Genomic DNA, 13,597 nt, shown 5'->3' with positions numbered 1-13,597 from the left:
GGAGGTGGAACCCCCAGATGCCTGCCCCTCGAGCCCCTTGTAAGCGCCTCTCCCCCCTCCCCAGCTCAACGAACTCAGCTCAGACAGCATAGCTGGTCGGCACCACTCCCAGCCGGGTTACATCGGCACAGTGCCCTGGTGTTGACCAGCGTCTTGAGCCCCACCGACGGCCAGCAGCTGTGCCAGCTGTGTGCCAGCACTGCCCCAGCCCTCAGCCATTATTTACAGGGGCCTCCACACAAGACAGGTCATGTCAGGACAAATCTGAGCCTTAAAACAGCCAGGAGCCTGGCTTCAGCCAGCCAGCTGGACAGCAAGTTCCTTACTGGAAAACAACAGAGGGATAGAAGTGTAGCTCAATTCCTGGGATAGTTTATCCCTCTGGAGCTCTGACCCTGCTGCCATCCCCTTTCCATCCTATTCCCGGGTAGTGGACCCGAGTCCCGTTGCCTGGCATTTTCACCCAATCCATGTTTTACGGGGATCGGAGCAGCCCAGTGACGCTCTGTCTTACTTTGAGTAGGATGTACTGTACATCCAAATGTGCTGAAAATAAGCTGCAAGGTGTCCTGCAAGGACCTAAACTGGTTTGAAGTGCCTGGTGTCCAGTACTGGGTTACTATGTACTTTGACCAACAGAGCACAGTGCCTCCTGGTGGAAGCAATGAGCAATGCAGTTGCTGTTCACTTAGGGCTTGTTTTTTATGGGGCGGGGGGGTTGGGACCGCGATAAAGAAGTCAGTATTTAACCATGATGGGGGGGGGTTAGCAGATACAGCAATGCCTCTCTTAGACGGAGTCACCTCAGCGTTCTCTGTCCTGGCCATTAGTTCCTTACTTAAAGAACGCCTGTGCAGGAGCAGCGCTCCTGTCCCTGAACACATCCCCTCTGATCCAGACTAGACTTCCCTCCGTTAGCACTGATTCCCACAGCACTCCTGTCCCTGAACACATCCCCTCTGATCCAGGCTAGACCTGTCTCCGTTAGCACTGATTCCCACAGCACTCCTGTCCCTGAACACATCCCCTCTGATCCAGGCTAGACTTCCCTCCGTTAGCACTGATTCCCACAGCACTCCTGTCCCTGAACACATCCCCTCTGATCCAGGCTAGACCTGCCTCCGTTAGCACTGATTCCCACAGCGCTCCTGTCCCTGAACACATCCCCTCTGATCCAGGCTAGACCTGCCTCTGTTAGGACTGATTCCCACAGCGCTCCTGTCCCTGAACACATCCCCTCTGATCCAGGCTAGACCTGCCTCCGTTAGCACTGATTCCCACAGCACTCCTGTCCCTGAACACATCCCCACTGATCCAGGCTAGACCTGCCTCTGTTAGAACTGATTCCCACAGCGCTCCTGTCCCTGAACACATCCCCTCTGATCCAGACCAGACTTCCCTCCGTTAGCACTGATTCCCACAGCACTCCTGTCCCTGAACACATCCCCACTGATCCAGGCTAGACCTGCCTCTGTTAGGACTGATTCCCACAGCGCTCCTGTCCCTGAACACATCCCCTCTGATCCAGACTAGACTTCCCTCCGTTAGCACTGATTCCCACAGCACTCCCATCCCTGGAACACGCCCTCAGTGCTAAGTGAGGCGTCACTGTACCTGTGGAGTTTCCTGGTGTTTTCACTCCAATCTGGACTGTTTTCCCAGCATTCGGCCTAACGATGACTAGTGTGTGTGAGACATCCTTGCATTCCTGCATGCTTACATTGTTGCCCACAGATTTTGGAAAAGGCAGTAATATTCAGTAAGAGTTTACAGAACAGCTGTCTCACTGAGCAGTGAAGAGTCCAGGGCCCAGGTATTAAGGTCCAGTAACGAACCAGGAGATTAATCCTGGTACAGTGCTCCTGGCAGGGGTGCCCAGCTCCAGTCTCCGGGTTTTTGTTCCACCTTTTCCCATTTATACCCAAGTTGAGCTCATCTTCTGCTTGACTGAGCCAAGAGCTGGGGGCTGGACAGGAAAACCAGGACTTGGATCAGGATCAGGACTGGACACCCCTGGAATAACCCTTCTGTGATGCTTCTTGGCCAATTCAGTTGATTCCAAAGGGGATCGCTCCGCCGTTAAACTGAAACCTGGCAGCATGGTGACGCAACGGTGTCCCAGACCCACATTCCTGCTCGCTCCACTGAACCCTGCAAACACTCCTTTCATCTTCTAGAGAGAAGCACACAGCAGTGCAGTTGCTGTTCACTTAGGGCTTGTTTTTTATGGGGCGGGGGGGTTGGGACCGCGATAAAGAAGTCAGTATTTAACCATGATGGGGGGGGGTTAGCAGATACAGCAATGCCTCTCTTAGACGGAGTCACCTCAGCGTTCTCTGTCCTGGCCATTAGTTCCTTACTTAAAGAACGCCTGTGCAGGAGCAGCGCTCCTGTCCCTGAACACATCCCCTCTGATCCAGGCTAGACCTGCCTCCGTTAGCACTGATTCCCACAGCACTCCTGTCCCTGAACACATCCCCTCTGATCCAGGCTAGACCTGCCTCTGTTAGGACTGATTCCCACAGCGCTCCTGTCCCTGAACACATCCCCTCTGATCCAGGCTAGACCTGCCTCCGTTAGCACTGATTCCCACAGCACTCCTGTCCCTGAACACATCCCCACTGATCCAGGCTAGACCTGCCTCTGTTAGGACTGATTCCCACAGCGCTCCTGTCCCTGAACACATCCCCTCTGATCCAGACTAGACTTCCCTCCGTTAGCACTGATTCCCACAGCACTCCTGTCCCTGAACACATCCCCTCTGATCCAGGCTAGACCTGTCTCCGTTAGCACTGATTCCCACAGCACTCCTGTCCCTGAACACATCCCCTCTGATCCAGGCTAGACTTCCCTCCGTTAGCACTGATTCCCACAGCACTCCTGTCCCTGAACACATCCCCTCTGATCCAGGCTAGACCTACCTCCGTTAGCACTGATTCCCACAGCACTCCTGTCCCTGAACACATCCCCTCTGATCCAGGCTAGACCTGCCTCTGTTAGGACTGATTCCCACAGCGCTCCTGTCCCTGAACACATCCCCTCTGATCCAGGCTAGACCTGCCTCCGTTAGCACTGATTCCCACAGCACTCCTGTCCCTGAACACATCCCCACTGATCCAGGCTAGACCTGCCTCTGTTAGGACTGATTCCCACAGCGCTCCTGTCCCTGAACACATCCCCTCTGATCCAGACCAGACTTCCCTCCGTTAGCACTGATTCCCACAGCACTCCTGTCCCTGAACACATCCCCACTGATCCAGGCTAGACCTGCCTCTGTTAGCACTGATTCCCACAGCGCTCCTGTCCCTGAACACATCCCCTCTGATCCAGACTAGACTTCCCTCCGTTAGCACTGATTCCCACAGCACTCCCATCCCTGGAACACGCCCTCAGTGCTAAGTGAGGCGTCACTGTACCTGTGGAGTTTCCTGGTGTTTTCACTCCAATCTGGACTGTTTTCCCAGCATTCGGCCTAACGATGACTAGTGTGTGTGAGACATCCTTGCATTCCTGCATGCTTACATTGTTGCCCACAGATTTTGGAAAAGGCAGTAATATTCAGTAAGAGTTTACAGAACAGCTGTCTCACTGAGCAGTGAAGAGTCCAGGGCCCAGGTATTAAGGTCCAGTAACGAACCAGGAGATTAATCCTGGTACAGTGCTCCTGGCAGGGGTGCCCAGCTCCAGTCTCCGGGTTTTTGTTCCACCTTTTCCCATTTATACCCAAGTTGAGCTCATCTTCTGCTTGACTGAGCCAAGAGCTGGGGGCTGGACAGGAAAACCAGGACTTGGATCAGGATCAGGACTGGACACCCCTGGAATTACCCTTCTGTGATGCTTCTTGGCCAATTCAGTTGATTCCAAAGGGGATCGCTCCGCCGTTAAACTGAAACCTGGCAGCATGGTGACGCAACGGTGTCCCAGACCCACATTCCTGCTCGCTCCACTGAACCCTGCAAACACTCCTTTCATCTTCTAGAGAGAAGCACACAGCAGAGCTTGCTGCCACCACAGCACTTTTATTTTATATACGTTATTATTTTTTGCATTGATACATTGCTTAAATGTGCAAATGTTTATTTAGAGAAATACCATGGCACGGATTTTTAAAAAAGTATTATTATAATTAATGTTATTTTTACCATTATGTACTTGTCTACAGTGGCTCTAAGTTGTCTTGAATGAGCTCTTGATATTCTATATTTTTTAAAAGGGAAATATTACTGATTTAAAAAAGAATATATGCATTTAAGAAATAAATCCTATGAATTACCTCTTATTGTGCTTCATAATTCTTCATACAACTGAAGTTTTAATTATATCTATTGCTCTGATAAAAAAAAAACTTCTCTGCTATGATCACACCTAATTAGTTTTTGAATTTAGGCTAAATTATTCATTTGAATAAATTCCTAAAGCAAGCCTCAGTTCTGTTCGTTTCATTCATGCCAGCAAGTCGGACAGTTCAGACGATGCAAGAAGGGGTGGGAACGATAGAGATCCGATCGATATCTTGATCAAACTCCTCCTGGAAAAGCTGACTTGTAGTTACAGGCTAAAACCACTGGAGGGCGCCAAATACTGCGAGTTGTACGCGCGGAGTTCGTGCAAACTCGTTATTAATATTTCAAGTAGGGAGCTGCCTCAGCATGCGTGGGCTACAAGGGAACAAGACGAGGTTTATTCCAGGCTGAAAAGAGAAGAAAAACTTCGGGTGTTGATATCCGAAGAAGGCTCTACAGCCGAAACGTTGTGTTTCTTTTCTTCTCTTTTCAGCCTGGAATAAACCTCTACTTGCTCATTTCCATGTCCCCGATCGCCGGTCTCACTGACCCGATTGCATCTCGTATTAGAGATGCTCTCGCACGGCACTGGGCGGGGGCTAGTAAACCAGATTAGTGTTTAATCAGAGCGGCTGGAGCTTTTCTTCAACTGTGAGCAGAGCTGCAGAGCTGCAAAGCGGCGGCGTGTGATACCTGCAGTGGAAACTGAGCTTTTTGTGTCAGGCTGTTGTTTCATCACGAGCAGCTAATTAAAAGAGTTATTTAAACAAAACAGACTAATGTCTTCATTGGACATATAAAGGAGTTTGTAAGGATGTTTTCTTACAATCTTTTACAGCTTGCGATAAGGCAGGGGTTCCCAGTCCTGGGTCCAGACACCTCCTGCGCTAACCAGCAGGGGGCAGCCGTGAGCTCGGTACAAGATCAGGGGTCCCCAGTCCTGGTGGTGGGGACTGCCACACGCCTGCTGGTTCAAGCCGAGCTCTGAGTGTCACAATCAAAACTCTAACTGGCTTCACACCAGGATCAGTGTTTCCAGCTCAGGAAAGACACTTGCACGTGTGCCACTCGTCAGCTCAATGAGGGCTTGGCTGAGGCCATTGAGGACCAGCACTGAGGGGCCATCACAGAGCCCCGCAGTGTGAGGGGACTGAGGGGCCATCACAGAGCCCCGCAGTGTGAGGGGACTGAGGGGCCATCACAGAGCCCCGCAGTGTGAGGGGACTGAGGGGCCATCACAGAGCCCCGCAGTGTGAGGGGACTGAGGGGCCATCACAGAGCCCCGCAGTGTGAGAGGAATGAGGGGCCATCACAGAGCCCCGCAGTGTGAGGGGACTGAGGGGCCATCACAGAGCCCCGCAGTGTGAGGGGACTGAGGGGCCATCACAGAGCCCCGCAGTGTGAGAGGACTGAGGCAGCCAGCAGGGCCCAGCAAGCAGACCCTGCAGAAATCACCCAGCCTCCAGCTTCTAACCTCTTCAACCAGGACAGAGCCGTGGGGCAAACTGGCAGCAGGCCGGACCTGTCTCTTCACACAGCCACTCACAGGGATGCCAGAGGTGTGAAATACAGTCGTTTCTGCCTGCCTGGGTCTTCTGCAGTCAATGCGTTTTCAATGCAAAACACTTCCTTCATCCCCAAGGGGGCAATTTCAGCTCTTTCTGATGGCTGATGGTTTTCGATAGCCTGCTGTCTGGATCCTGGTGACCCCCTGGTGTGGCCGTTACTCATCCTGCCTGATCCTTCCCAGGAGCCATTAAGCACAGGACATCCTACTGTCTCTCAGCCTTTTGTGCAGAACTAACAGTTCTTTTCTCTTCCACAGTGGGGAATCCGTCCACCCGTTTTCTAACAGCTGCTTTTAATAGGCAAACACACACACCCTGGACAGGACAGCAGTCCATCACAGGACACACACACACACTCTGGACAGGACAGCAGCCCATCTCAGGACAGCAGTCCATCACAGGACACACACACACCCTGGACAGGACAGCAGTCCATCACAGGACACACACACACCCTGGACAGGACAGCAGTCCATCACAGGACACACACACACACCCTGGACAGGACAGCAGCCCATCACAGGACACACACACACACCCTGGACAGGACAGCAGCCCATCTCAGGACAGCAGTCCATCACAGGACACACACACACACACACACCCTGGACAGGACAGCAGTCCATCACAGGACACACACACACACCCTGGACAGGACAGCAGCCCATCTCAGGACACACACACACACCCTGGACAGGACAGCAGCCCATCACAGGACACACACACACACCCTGGACAGGACAGCAGCCCATCTCAGGACACACACACACACCCTGGACAGGACAGCAGCCCATCACAGGACACACACACACACCCTGGACAGGACAGCAGCCCATCTCAGGACAGCAGTCCATCACAGGACACACACACACACACACCCTGGACAGGACAGCAGTCCATCACAGGACACACACACACACCCTGGACAGGACAGCAGTCCATCACAGGACACACACACACACCCTGGACAGGACAGCAGTCCATCACAGGACACACACACACCCTGGACAGGACAGCAGTCCATCACAGGACACACACACACCCTGGACAGGACAGCAGTCCATCACAGGACACACACACACCCTGGACAGGACAGCAGTCCATCACAGGACACACACACACACCCTGGACAGGACAGCAGCCCATCTCAGGACAGCAGTCCATCACAGGACACACACACACACCCTGGACAGGACAGCAGTCCATCACAGGACACACACACACCCTGGACAGGAAAGCAGTCCATCACAGGACACACACAGACACACACACCCTGGACAGGACAGCAGCCCATCTCAGGACACACACAGTCCCCACTCCATGATATTTAGGACAGGGAATTCCTGTCGTTCCACAGTCCCTGTCCGGTCACGGACACCAGCTGCCGAAGCAGATACAGTGTCCTTTTCTCAGAGTCACCCCAAGGCCACGCTCTGGTAGGGTGGCACAGTGCTCACCCCCAGAAACCGTCTCCCCCACACTGGGCTCTCCCTGAAAGCATGCCCCCGTGTCTCCTGGGCAGAGCGGCTCTCTGTGTGACGAGTGCCAGTAGAGGCTGCATTCAGCCCATATAGCTCATAATCTGTGGGATCAACCAGGGTACCAGCTTCAACCACATGGCTGGGCTGCCTGTTCCACCACTCTTTGTGTAAAGAGTGCCCCCACACACACACCCACCATTCATAGCAACTCCTCTTCGTTCTTACAACCACCTAAATTAGACTGGTTCTCGCTGTAAAATGTTCGGATGTTTTCGAGTGAAATGGAGGCCCTGCCCTCTGATAGGGATTTACACTTGCGAGGCTGAATGAGAAGCGCTCTCGGGGCACCGAGTGCCAGTGGCTCCGTCGAGCGCAGTTCTCGGGCACGTCACGGTCAGGGGAGTCCGGACTGGTCCACTTTCCTTCGCTGGTGGGGGCGCGCTCACCCCCCTGAAGACCCCCACCCTCACGGTACCGGTGACGTAGGCGTCAGCTCGTCCCTGGCCGGGAGCAGAGCCGATCGGCGCGGCTCCTGCTGCTGGTTTTCAGACGCCGCCGTCTGCGGTAGCAAGTCCGCGGTGACTGGCCGGAATCGGGGCTTTTCGGGGGGCAGGTGCGGCAGCCGGCTGGGGGGCGCTTGGGATTCAGGAGAGGAGGGGCTGGGTCTCCTTCAAAGCTGCTCTCTGGCTTCTGAGCCGAGGACGGCGCGTTATTTTTAAAGGGGGCGAGAGGCGGGGAGGGGGCGAGGGACACAGCCCCGCTGCGCCCGCCGGGGATGCGCTTTGAAGGCGTCGGCGAGTCTGCCTGAGGGCTGACGTCACGCCTCGGCCCCTTTGTGCGTGTCCTCGCGCGCTCTCCCTCTCCGGCGGGGTGGCGCGGGGACAGGGGTCGCTATAAATACTAATAATATTCACACCAATGGTATTTTCCCACTCGTGGGTGAAGACATAAACAACGTTATTCTCAAACGCCCTGCGAGCACTTTCCCCCCTCACCTAGAGTGGCTGTGCCTGCTGATTCTGAAGAAAGCGGGACAGAACTGAACCGAACAGAACTGAGTTCTACAGTCCCCTCTGTCCCACTGCTGAAGTGGAGGAAAGGGTCGTTCAGGCTGGACTTATGGTTATTTTAAGGAACAGCTGCCACAGATTTGAAACAGGATTTTTCAAACATGGTGGAAATCTTCGACACAAACACCACGGACAGCTCACATCACATCACTTTCAATAACCGCAGGTCCAGTTCAGGGTCACGGTGGTCCGGAGTCTATCCGGGGACACAAAACACATCCGGGACAGGACGACACCCTCACACCAGGGCCAGTTTTCCCAGCAACCAATTAACTTATATATAGCATCAGTTATATAGCCGATACTCAGCAGCCATGTCACTCTGCAACTCCCAGCTGGCAGCCCACTGCAGCTCAGCAGTGTGAGCCTGGTCAGTACCTGGATGGGAGACTCCTGGGAAAGCTAAGGTTGCAGCTGGAAGAGGTGTTAGTGGGACCAGTAAGGGGCGCTCACCCTGCGGTCTGTGTGTCCTAATACCCCAGTATAGTGACGGGGACACTACACTGTAAAAAGACACCGTCCTTCAGATGAGACATAAAACCGAGGTCCTGACTCTCTGTGGCCGTTAACAATCCCAGGGTGTGTCTTGAAAAGAGTAGGGGTGTAACCCCGGCGTCCTGGCCAAATCTCCCACTGGCCCTTACCAGTCAGGGCTTCATTGGTCTGCTCTCCTGCCCACTGATAGCTGGTGTGTGGGGAGTGGACTGGCGCATCTTTCAGGCGGGGTACCACACTGGTGGTGGTGGAGGGGATCCCCATGAAAGTCAGTGGGGGCCAGTGTGAGGACTGTTATTAACGCAGCGGCGTGTCTTGGGTTTGTGGGAGGGAACCCACACGAGCACAGAGAGGACGTACTGCACAGGCTCGCTCACGGCCCACAGGCCCTGCCGCGCTCGGGGGAGGGGATCAAACACAGCTTTCATATTCAGTGGGAAAGAGATTAAGATCAGAAACTGGTGAAGTTCCGCCGTCTGGGACTGGCATCAACATCCTGTGTGTCTGGATCTGCCAGGTCGCCCCAAGAATCTGGCACCGTCCTGCATGTTAACGGGTGCCTGGGGTTTTGGCCACGCCGCTCCCTGCTTCTCCTGGGGTACCCCTCCAGGGACAGGACCAGCCCCCCCTGCTGAGCAGGAGTGGGGATCACTGGTCTACGTACTCTCCCTGTCTCCTCAGTGTCAGATTCCAGTTTCAAATTCCAAGAGCTTTCCTGCTTTGGCTCATTAATTACCATGTGGTCAAAGCAGAAACAACACACCTTTAAGAGACATTTAAAACCTATTATTGGACAGTTACAAATGACACATAACCCTTTATTGAGAGACAGGCTCACTCTGTTCCTCAGGCTGTGTGTGACAGGAGATCTCATACTGGGCTGCAGCTCTGTTGACTGGGAGTTCTGATTCTGTCAGGAATGGGAATTCTGGGATTAGATTTGTTATTTTAGAGAAGAATGTTTCTCTAATCCCAGAGTATTTGTCACAGTGCAGCAGAAAGTGCATCTCTGTCTCTGCTTCTCCCTGATGGCAGTGGGAGCACAGCCTGTCCTCTCTGGACAGCCAGGTCTGTCTGTGTCCAGTTTCTATGTCCAGGCTGTGGTCACTGAGCCTGTCCTCTCTGGGCAGCCAGGTCTGTCTGTATCCTGTTTCTATGTCCAGGCTGTGGTCACTTAGCCTGTGATTCAATAGGCTCTGTTTCTCTTTGCTGTTTCTTAACTCCTGGTCAGATACTCAGCTAGTGTGTGTCGTCTGTTTAGTGTCTTGTAGCGTTCCAGTTTGTGTTGTGCTTGTGTGTGGGTGAGGTAGTGTTGTTTGATCTATGCTGTGATGTGGTTGACTCTGATTCGTGTTGTTTTAGCTGTGCTGTCCTGAGGCTGGCTGGTTTCAGTGAGCCTCAGGACCAGCTGGCTCAGGGGGCTCTTCCAGGGTTTAGAGCTCTTGACTCAGCAGGGGTGTTGCCATTTTCTTTGTTTTGTCTTCTGTATGTTGATTAGCAATGGATATTGGCCTAATTCATCCTTGCATACATTGTTTGGTGTTTTTCTGTGCGCATGGAGGATGTTTTTACAGAACTCTGTAAAAACATGTATGGTGTATTTGTCCCATCTAGTGTAATCCAGGTCTGTGAGTGGATTAAGCTTTTACAGGGCAGTGGGTTGAATTAAACTTTCACAGACAGATATTTATGAGAGGGCTGATATTGTACTAATCTCTCTCTCCTGCAATCTGTCTATCCCTCTGTGTGTGTGTGTCTCTTTCAGTGTCTCTATCTCTCAGATTTCGAAACCAGCTCACACAGGGACAGTCAAATTCAAACTCAAAGTGATCTATTGGCAAGACAGATAAATTATAGTGTTGCCAAAGCAGAAACACCTCATTTATGGTACAAACATATTATTGAACATGTGCAAAAAACAAATAATGCATTCCCCAGGCTCGCTCTTTCTCCCTCGATGTCTCTGTCTCTATCTCTGTCTCAAATTCAGATTCAAAGAGTTTTATTGGCATGGCTATTGAATTACAGTGTTGCCAGAGTCTCTCCCTGTGTTGGCCTCAGGCTGCAGCCCTGTCTCCAGTTTCTCCGGGATTATCATACCAGGGATCGGCAGTGCTGCTCCTTGTGCTGTGACAGTAACAATTCCTGGTCCTGGGTTCAACTCCTGTCCTGCCCGTGGCATCTTTTTCGGAGGAGTCTGCATGTTCTTGCTGTGTCCTGATGGAATTTCTCCAGGTGATCCAGGTTCCTCACTCTTCCTGCTCACCTGCAGGGCATTGGGAGATACAACAGATGCCCAGCTGTTGTGGCCTGCCTGGGTCAAGTCTCTGGGAGCCAGCGGTGATGCTGTGTGCTGTCAGGGTCTCTGTTCCTTGTCTCTGTATCCATTTCTCACTGCTCAGGAGTGCCAACTTGAGGATCATCCTCTTGTATTGACAGGCCAGCTAACTTGGTATGCACCCTGTACTGGGGCCAGACCATGACTGGAAATTTGTGACTAGGGTTAGGGTTAGGCCAGGGCTGAGGTCAGTATTAAGTATATGGTTCATTCAAAAGGTTGAGATTACAGTTAATGCTGTGGTTAGGGTTGAGGTTAGGATGGGGGTGCAGAGGAGAGGGGCTGAGTTACTGCGGAGGATGAGGGGCTGGGGTTAGGACAGGGTTGAGGCTAGGCTTTGGGTTGTGTCCTGCAACCACAGGCTCTTCTGAACCACCGGAAATCTCTGTGCATTTCATTAGCCTCCTTCCATCTTTTTTCTAACCTCTTCCTCCAATTCGGGGTCACGGGGCGCCCAGATCCTGTCCCAGCATGCAACAGGCGCAAGGCAGGGTACACCCTGGACAGGACACCAGTCCATCACGGGGCAGACAGACACACACACTCACACTCACTCATTCACACCAGGGCCGATCTTCCCTGAAGCCTGTTACCCTCCCAGTCTGTCTTGGGGCTGTGGGAGGAAACCAGAGCACCTGGAGAAAACTCATATGATCATGGGGAGAACATACAGACTCCACACAGACAGCACCCCAGGAATTGAACCCGGACGCTGCTGAGCTCTGAGAGGCTGCAATGCTAACCATTGCACCACTGTGCCTCCCAGCTTGTTTCATTCTGTACATATTTCACTGTCTAGAACAGAATCAGACACAGAGAATGAACATGTGTGTGGTGGTTAATAAGCTGGGAAAATTGCTCATCGCTGGATGAAGCAAGACACGTTCCCAGCGCTCTCACAGGCATGACTAATCTACACACGCAACATGAGCGGACAGGCGCGCCCAACGATCCGGCCCCCGCCCACATGTCTGCTCAGTCTGGCGGAGGTGGAGCAGGAACCGGGCCTCCAGCCAGGCCCCCTGCAGCAGGCAGAGTGTGGGACAGCTGCCCGTGGGGTCCTGTCAGGCCAGAGCGAGGGCCAGAGGTACCCTGTGACTGCTGGGGGCTTGGGTGACCACTCCATGGGTTCATGCACTGTTTACACAGGCACACGCTGCTCAGGAGAGCACACTGTGCTGGGAGAGAACACTGTGGTGGGGGTACACACTCTTGTGTTTGGGGAGCGCGCTGCGTTGGGGGTGTACACTGTGTTTTGGGGAGCACGCTGTGTTTAGGTGCACACTGTTTCGGGAAACGCACTGTGGTGGGGTGCACACTGTTTTTGGGGGAGCGTGCTGTGGAGGGGTGCACACTGTTTTTGGGGGAGCGCACTGTGGAGGGGTGCAAACTCTTTGTTTGGGAGAGCACACTGTGTTGGGGGTGTACACTGTGTTTGGGGGAGTGCGCTGTGTTGGGGTGCACACTCTTGTGTTTGGGGGAGTGCACTGTGTTGAGGTGCACACTGTGTTTCGGGGAGCACGCTGTGTTGGGGTGCACACTGTGTTTGGGGGAGCGCGCGCTGTGTTGGGGTGCACACTGTGTTTGGGGAAGCACGGTGTGATGGGGTGCACACTGTGTTTGGGGAAGCACGGTTTGATGGGGTGCACACTGTGTTTGGGGGACTTCACTGTGTTGGGGTGCACACTCTGTGTTTGGGGGAGCACGCTGTGTTGGGATGCACACTCTGTGTTTGGGGGAGCACGCTGTGTTGGGGTGCACACTGTGTTTGGGGGAGCACGCTGTGATGGGGTGCACACTGTGTTGGGGTGCACACTCTTGTGTTTGGGGGAGCACGCTGTGATGTGGTGCACACTCTCTGCTGGGGTCGGATTACAATGTCCCTGTGTGAGCTGGTTTCGACCGAGGCTCTGGGTGCGCTGGGTCGTGCGTGACCTACGATCACGCTCTGCCCCTCCGTCAGACGGAGGAAACTGGTGCAGCGATGCAGCAGCCCTGCAGTCGCGCTTAATTCAGCAGAAAACGCGATTGATCTCTGACTGTGCTTAAAATCAGATTAAACACGCGTGTGCGAACGTTTGTAAATGCTGCGTGAGGAGAGCTGGCGGAAGACAATGCCGTTCATTCTTCTCCACTGTAATTTCCTAAATCCACATCACACAACAGCCCCTTTTTTCCTCTGTGAAACCGATGTCGCAGCGCGTTCTCATTCCTCATTCTGCCGCTGAGCAGGGAACAGCGTTTGAGCGCAGGACGCGGCGTGTGTGCCCGTTCAGAAAAGCACGCAGGGGAAACGTTATTGTCGTGGGAGGCTTGCGGCGAGATCTGTTCTGGGGAAGGCTGCGCCGGCCTTGGGAACCGG

Source organism: Lepisosteus platostomus, chromosome 1 (assembly GCF_059453375.1).
Source record: "Lepisosteus platostomus isolate fLepPlt1 chromosome 1, fLepPlt1.hap1, whole genome shotgun sequence".
NCBI classification, from domain to species: domain Eukaryota; kingdom Metazoa; phylum Chordata; class Actinopteri; order Semionotiformes; family Lepisosteidae; genus Lepisosteus; species Lepisosteus platostomus.
The sequence above is the reverse complement of the archived record's forward strand: the minus strand, read 5'-3'. Positions refer to the sequence as shown.